Below are 8,673 nucleotides of genomic sequence, written 5' to 3'. Positions count from 1 at the left end.
ACAAGCAATTTAAAGAAGGAAGCTAAAACATCAAAAACTGTCATTCACTGAGTAACCACTTGAGTCTGGCTCCAAAAGTGAGCAAGTCCCCAAAGACTCACATTTTGAAATACTCAAAAAGTTTTAAGCCCTTTGTGATTGGTTGCTGACATTAAAGTTGATTGCCAGTCCTCAGTTACACAATGGTGAATGTTCACCTTTTCCAGTTTTGGAAACAGTTTCAATCCCACTGGGGTGCCTGCAACTCAGGAGGTAGAGCAGATCATCTACTACAGAAAACTGACGGTTTGATCCCTACCTGCTCCAGTCTGCATGCTAAATATCCTTGTCCATCTGTGTGTGAATGTTAGAAAGCAAGCACAGATAAAATAGCTTGTATGAATTGGTAAACGAGGCATGCTGTATGAAGTGCTTTGAGTGCTCGGGTAGAGTAGAAAAGCACTACATAAGAACCAGTCCATTTACAATTCAGTGGTTAGTTTGTGATTGTTTGCAAACAAATCTGCAATTTCCATACAAAGTAAAGATGACACTGGCAAATAGCTAGCAACCATAGCAATCCCAATGAGGTTTTTGGCCCTTATTAGGGATGCAACGATACCAATTTTTTCAAACCGATACGATACACTGCAAAAACCCACCTCCTTAATACTAGATAAATACACTTATTTTTGGTGAAGTTTTGCTTAAAACAAGTAAAATTATCTGCCAGTGGGGTAAGTGTTTTTTTCTTATTAAGATTTCTTGAAATAAGAACAATATCCAGATTTAAATAAAGCTAAAAATAAGTATTTTACACTTATTCCAGGCAACAAATCAGAACATTGAAACTTAAAATAAGCTTTAACCACTTATTCTAGAGAACAATTAGATAGTTAAATCTTAAAATAAGCCTTACACACTTATTCCAAGCAACCAATCATGGCAATTGAAACCTAAAATAAGATTTAACCACTTGTTCTAAGCAAAATGTTGAAGAAATTAAATCTGAAAATAGGCATAAAACACTCATTCTAAGGAACAAATCAAGGCAAATAATCTAAAAACTAGTACATTAAATCATTTTAAAGATCTTAAAATAAGTTAAAAAATAATAGATTGTAGTCTAAATCTTCTTAAATTCAGTGAAATAATCTGCCAGTGCAGTAAGATAATTACACTTGATAAGAATTCTCAAAATAAGAAAAATAAAGCCAAATTAAAGCAGGCAAAGTATACTGTGTACATGACCTTTATTGGAAACAAACTCTCCAAACAGTAACAAATATTTCAGTGAATCATAGTACACAAAAATTTAAAGACACATTGTAAGTGTAACATTGTTATTTTGTGTTCCTTTTAGAAGTGCTAAACCAGTTAGCTACTCAACATATAAAATGTAATAAAAAGAGCATTTGCAATTTTAAACACAATTTGCAGAACAGATGTGTTTAAAGAAAAAAGTACTTTGTATTACATTAATAAGAATAAAAAAAAGAATTCAAGTGTAAATTGCAACTTCAAAGCTATCAGGCCCAAACCTTCCAACACAGACCTAAGTTACATCTTGCTCAAACAGCTCTACGTTTCAATAAACATTCCTACAGCCTGCCATGACTTTTTTGTATGAGCCTGTGGTGTCTTGCTCATGGATTTTGTCCTTTAACACTTCAGTCTAAATGACAGACAGAAGCGTTGCCACACATTTAGGATAGGTGAGATGCAGGGTGTAGTAGTATGCCATAAGATACAGCAAACCTTCTCCAAGGTCATCTGTGGTCAAATGTGGTGATGAGAGTGGTTCCAACTGCAATAAGACAACGGGACCCTTCAAAGAGCAGAACGGGGCTGACGCTGGATCTCCTGTTGGCAAAAGAAAAACAAAGACAAAAATTGTACAATGTACGGAAAAACTCCAAAGCTATCAGGGTAGTTCAAATACTTAACCACAAGTATGTAATTAGACTTAGACTTCACTTTATTGATCCCTTTGGGGTGCACCCTTCGGGTGATACATGAATGATGACAACCATAGATCAGATGCGCTACAGACCATATTAATGTTATTTTTCTTTAGATTGACAAATACTGTATAGAAAAAAAAAAAATAATTATTTAAAAAAAAAAAAATATATATATATATATATATATATATATATTCATGCCATTGAAAAATGTAATCAATTCTGCCTCATCACCGTTAGGATTATGTCTTTACACACTTTAGGAAATGACAAAGATACTGCACCTGTGATAGTTAAATATGTAATTATTTCCATTTTGTTTTTAATTTCTTTATGATTTTCTTTATTATTTTTATTGAAATTTTTTTTATCTCAGTGTTTGTGCCATTTCAGATTTCTGCACACCTTTTCCAAATATAAACTACATTGTTGGAGGACTTGGCATGGATAAAAAGGCCATATGCCAAATAAACTGTTAAAGTGAAGGCTTTACGGGCATTATTTGATAACAAATATGAAGAAACACAGACCTGAAGGACATCAATCAGTGCTTCACTGGCATGTCCCATCTTCTTGGGTGGTGCAACTTGTGATGGGAAGAAAGTTGGTAGTGTCCTGAACAGGGCTATGAACAGAACAGGAAAGAAAGAACTAAATCAAATTTCAGTTCAATATTCAATATTATTGCCATAATTGTAATCTTTCACTTACAACTGTTGTCACCAGAACTGCTCCTTGGTGGCAAAAGCATGTTTGATCCACCACTTGAATCTGCATCATAATCTTCTCCCTGGTCACATGGTGAGATGTCCATGAGACGCCTTTTCTTTAGTCTCATCCTAAATAAGAAATAGTTATATTACAGGAGTCCTAAACAAAATGTGTCGTGCTAAGTGTTTTTAAATCAAAAGCGGCAAAACTTGCCTCTTTGTGAACTTGAGCCCACAACTGTTTCCTCCTCATAAAATTTTCAGGCCCTGGAAGCAGGTCCCTTAAATCGTCCCTACTGAGGGTGTGGAGCAAGACCTCATCTATGTCTGCAGCTGTATATAAAAGTCAGTAACTTTCAGAAATGTAAAAGTTGTACATCTCTTTAAATTTATACATTTCACTGTTCAAAAAAGGAAACAATTCCAAATTGTCATTTTGTCAAATGCAATTAAATGTAATTTAAATATTTTATTGATCTGACAACATAAAACTGATTCTATGTACGCTCACTGTCAGTGTGTGCAACACAAAATTCATTTAGACATTAATTTGCATAAATATGCATATGCTTGGCCTACCATTTAGAACCGAAAGGCCGCAATCATCCAAACCCTCCATGATTTACTGGTGTAGCTTTTGTCAGAACTTTTCCCTGAGGAAAGAAAAACATATGTTTGGGTCAAAAAGAAAAACTGAGTCAAGACACCACCTGCCATGGATCCAAAGTCTATGCAATCAGACACATGGATAAGGTGCAAAAGACAGACCAAGTAGAGCCTGTGTTAATTCAATGGTTAAGTCTTATAAAATTGCTCACTTAAAATTTATGACAAGGCTATTCCAAACTAGTTTTCAAACTAAAACTAATAGTGCCCAACTGCTTGTCAAATCATTCAACAAATGACCACAGCTCAGATTAGGCCACTTCATCCATAAGAAAAAATGTTACCTCGGTTCAGCAAGGTTAAAGTGACCTGATTGATATTAATAGTTTACAACATAAATAATTGGAAGCAAGTTCACATCTTCTCCAACTTACAAGTTTATATGATTAATCATAATCTGTCGGAAATGAGGCTTAAAGTAAATCTATAGGTAAAGATGTCTTTCATAAATGTGCATTATTTTATTCCCTTGTGTTATCTTTAATTTCATTACCCAAACTGGACTTGCAAAAAATAGTAAAATAATAAAATTTGAATAAACTCATGTTGGTTAAATGTAATTTTGGTCATAAAACAGTTAACTCTTGATGACTTAAGTAAATCCTCATTTAAGTTAAATATAGATCTGTCCAACACCCCTTTTCCATAACAAAAAACAGCATTGTAAAGTTATGAGCCCGATTGCGAGATTTGTCTCAAACCAGTATCGGTCCTCCCAAGTTGCACACACAAACACACCAAGCACAGTGCAGACAGAGAGCACGCGGCTTAAGAAGGAAAAAAAAACACCGCAGCTTTTTATTTTCCGTGGGTGGGAAACACAAAACGGACTTTTGCAAAGGCGGATATCAACTGTAGTTCTTTTGTCATATAGCTATGTTAAGTATATTGAACACGAAACTAAATTTACCTAACTAGCACCATTAATAATTTTAAACTATCACTGCATGCTAACAATTCAGCATACTGAATGAACTAAGCTAGCTAGCTGGCTGGCAGTTTTGGCTAACTACCCATTGGTAGTGAACTGATAATACTGCCTCGGTAAAACTTAATATTTGACCACGACTGATGTTACTACAGTAAGTCAAAGCTAAAAGAACCCGAAATGTTTGTAAGCAAAAGTTAATTACCTCAACAGAATCCAGTCCGAACCTGCTCCCTCGTGTCCTAGCTCCGATTCAAACAGTGAGATAATGGACAGAGCCACTTGAGGGCAGCCAGGGGGGAGGTAGTGTTACATATTTTCGTCTGTGTAAAGCTTGTAAAACGTGAACATAACATGCATAATGAACCTGCATTCGAAAAACTAATTTTAACAAATAACCCATCAATTACTATGACTGTTGTAGTAGTCTTTACAATTACATTACTACACAAGTTAAATGCAGACTTGGTATAAACCACCCCTTCAAACCTGGTATTGACCTCTACTACTCTGCCCGCCAAGAACTTCTTTCAGGTCTTTTCCCCAAACAAGATGGCGTGTTGGAGGTGTGGGATTTGTTTTGTTTTTGTTGCCTTAACAGTAAAGTCTCTTTTGAGCCATATTAATACAATTCATAGCAGTAGTCCAGACTTTTGTGTGATATGTGGGATGGTTGTACCGAGGAATACAGGAACCTAATCTAGTGCTAATACATTATTTAACTTTTTAATATGAACTAGACTATGGAACACCAAAGTGTTAAAACATGTCATTTAATTTTTATTTTACATTGTGTATTTTTATAATATTTTATTAAATATTTATTTCACTACTATTCTTTTTTGTAATAATAGAAACATTTTGAGACACTTTAATTTTAAGCACCTGTTTAAGCAGCAGCCAATGAGCGTTCAGGTCCCACCCTGATTGCCTGAATAAGAAATTCAGTTGTTAAATGACCTCAAATAAATACACCATTATGAAAAACCCCATTATGAAACAAAAACAGACTTGGGGAAAAAGAGATTTTGGAATATAAATTCATCTAATTTAATAAAATGTCTCAAAAAATGTTCTATAATTCATAAAAAAAAATTTAATGCTACTTTAGCTTCAAGTGACAACAGATTAAAACAATCCCCTGGACAAATGCTTATATTGATCAAGATTTTGCCATTCTTTTATCAAGTTTATTTTTGATTTAATTGAAATTGTTAAAATACTTTTTGCCCCAGTTGTGTCTTTACAAACTGTGTCCAAACTAAAAAAAAATGATAGAAGATTACATGCTGCATCTTCCCTCTCAGATTATTGCCCTGGGACCTGTAATTTGTCATACGTGTATGAAATCGAGTCTAAACGCAGTTTTTTAAAAAAAAAACAATGGTCAGCCGAATTAAACTTTAAGAATGTGAGCAAGTCTCTTGTAAACCACAATCAGCTGCTGGAGTGTTGTCAAAGTGAAGCAGGAACTGAGCATCCAATATTTGTAAATGAGAAAGGACTAGGTCCTGTATCAGAGGTTGCTAATATGGAGTTTTTGGTGATTGAAGATGCTATACATTATGCCGTTAGAGTAAAGTGGCTTATTTTACATGGTAACAAATACATCTGTGACACGTCTCAGGTCTAAATATACCTTCCAATGATTGACTTTCTTATTTCAAGGAAAAAGGTGAATGTTTCTTATTTTAAGATAATTTTTTGTTTTACACTCTATCTAAAAGCTATTTTTGCTTGAAATAAAGGTGAAATGGTTCATTTTTAGATTTACAGACTAAATAAGAAAAAAAAGGAATATATACTTAAAACAAGTCTAATCATCTAACACATGAGACTGGAAACTAGTTTGTAATGTTCAAAACAAGATGGACAAGATAATCTGGCTAAATTTAAGACAATAAATCTTGTTAAGCTACAAGAAATTTGCAGTGTACCGATACTTGGATCTGAGTACTTGCCGATACAGAGTACAAAAACCGATACTTCTATCACACACACACACACACACAAATGCAATGAATTGGAAGACAGGATTTATTTTATTCTCTGCCGATAATAAATAATATCTTAATAAAAATGACCACAAAAAAATTTCAAGTGAAAAACAAGCACTTCTGTTAAATTATTGCAGAGTCTCCACATTGTAATTTAACAAAATATCACTGAACTATTGGCACTGTCTCGAGCTTTCAGAATAATACATAAACACTTCTGTTTGGAATAAAATAAATGCAAATTAGGTTTGAGAATAAAATAAACGTTTAAATTGTTGCAGAGTGTCCATATTGTAAACAAACAAACAAAATAACGAAAGTATTTGGCATTGACGAACGAACTCCCCATCTGCCCGTGGATCATCAGTCCACTGTGCCGTTAAACCAAGAACTGACATCGCGCACACACTGCTTGTCTTTACCTCTTTAGAAAGTTTTGGCACCATTATCTCCCTGATGTGTGGGCGGCTGGGAATTTCATATCGCAGCTCGAGTATGCTGAGAAGAATCCTATGTTTTCCACAACTGGCATTGGCTGGTCACCCAGAGCGATAAAATGAGTCGAGCCTCTGTTATTTTAACTGCCCGTGGATTTTCTCTTGACATTTTTCATTGCTTTTCCAAAACCTGAGTTAAAGTTGGCTGTTCCGGTCCACACTGCTGACATTTTGTTTAGCCTAGCTACAGCAGCCTCCAGTTTCTCTTTTTTTATCTGGAGCTGCCAGTCTTACTCGTCTAACCCTGTGCCTGTTTAGCGCGGGATGTCCCCCTAGTGGCCAATCTAAAAAACGACAATAAAAATGACAAGCCACCCTCTGATTAATGAAATAAGTTAGTATCGGTTCATGGTATCGGTTAACTTTTACGAGTATGAGTACACACACATTTTACAGTATCGGCCCCGATACCCGATACCAGTGTCGGGTATCGGTGCATCCCTAGCCCTTATTGTAACTAATTTCACCTAACAAACCCCAGTAACTACTTGCCAAACAGTTGGGGAACATGCATTTTTCCTTTGCAATCAGATTGCCAGCAGGTCTGCAACTGGTCTCCAAGCCTGCTTGAGCTAGCTCTTATTAATATTGTGGCTTAGCATTATTGCATTGTTAGAGGCTGCTAGCTGCCTGGATTACGAGGAAAGTGCTTACAGTCTGCTGTCACCCACACTTAAGACTCTTAAGATCTCTCAAGACTATTTGTTGTGTTTTTAATTCAAATATGTGATAACAGGGCTCGCTGTGTGGTTAATATTGCCACAAGGCATTCAAGAAAGTTTTGCTACAGACTCCCAATCGAGCTTGCTAGTCTTAGTTCATAACTGACATCTTTTCTTCCAAATGTACTCACTCCCCCCTCCAAAAAACAAAGATGGCCATAATGCCAAACTTGAGACTTCATATCTTTTAAATACAGTGTCAGTACTCACTGGCACTGGACCACATCTGAAATATTTCATGTATACAAGCTAACCTTCTTAACAGAAGCAAAGACCCATTTTCAGGACAGTGCATGAGTTTCACTCTCACACACAAACCCACTCTTATACATCCTGAGCACACTTACTCACCCAACTCTTCTACACAGATGACAACAATACTCAATGAATGCTAACCTAAGAAGTTCATGCCCCCTTTTCTACCGAGGAAGATTGAAGTGACATGTTGAGTCATGCTTTGGCTCATTTTCCTTCCTGGTAGTTTGGGGTTTTTTTTTTTGGTAACCCCTCTTTTCAGAAGATGGGATAGAGCAGTGTGGAAGACACTGTGCTGATGTAGCAGCTGGAGCCATAGGGTAAGTTATAGACGTATACAATGAACTCTGATTTATTTCTTCCCATGTTGATTTCATCATGACATCTTCATCTTTCTCCCATCTTGTCAGGAAGTCATGGCAACTCCACAATTGTGACAGACACAATGTGAGTAATGTGAGGCGGGACATAAATCGATACAGACTCACAGCAGCCTTGTAATCTCAAAGTTTGCCTAGGCTGACCACTTCTCTACGTGGTCATCGTGCATCACAGCTGTTTATAAGACACACACACACACACACACACACACACACACACACACACACACACACACACACACACACACACACACACACACACATCTGATCAAGCCTTCATAGAAAGCAGTGCACTGACAACCACATGAAGTGACTGGTGCAACATAGAGTCATGTTGGAGCCCACTGACCCCTGCTGTTCTGGGCACAGTTATTCTCCGGTGCAAATTACCTGTCCATCCATCCCACGTATCCTCTTAGCACAAGGAGACTGACTTTGGATGACTGACTTTCCTTCACAGACGTAACCCCCTCCTTTCCAGAGATTAGGCTTCTTTCATTTGTGTTTATGAGCAGTAAAGTCACAGAGGAAGCAAGAAAGAAAATATATCTAAATCCTGTTAAACCTCACCACAC

The 8,673-nt window shown here is 36.3% G+C and overlaps 1 pseudogene; it reads right to left on the bottom strand.

Moving 5' to 3' along the window:
• Window positions 1–1,215: 1,215 nt before the first annotated feature.
• Window positions 1,216–4,520, bottom strand: LOC146493567 (uncharacterized; annotated as a pseudogene).
• Window positions 4,521–8,673: the final 4,153 nt, after the last annotated feature.

This window comes from Neolamprologus multifasciatus, chromosome 22 (genome assembly GCF_963576455.1).
Source record: "Neolamprologus multifasciatus chromosome 22, fNeoMul1.2, whole genome shotgun sequence".
Classification (NCBI taxonomy): Eukaryota; Metazoa; Chordata; class Actinopteri; order Cichliformes; family Cichlidae; genus Neolamprologus; species Neolamprologus multifasciatus.
Note: the sequence above shows the minus strand (reverse complement) of the source record. Positions and strands in the feature narration are given on the sequence as shown.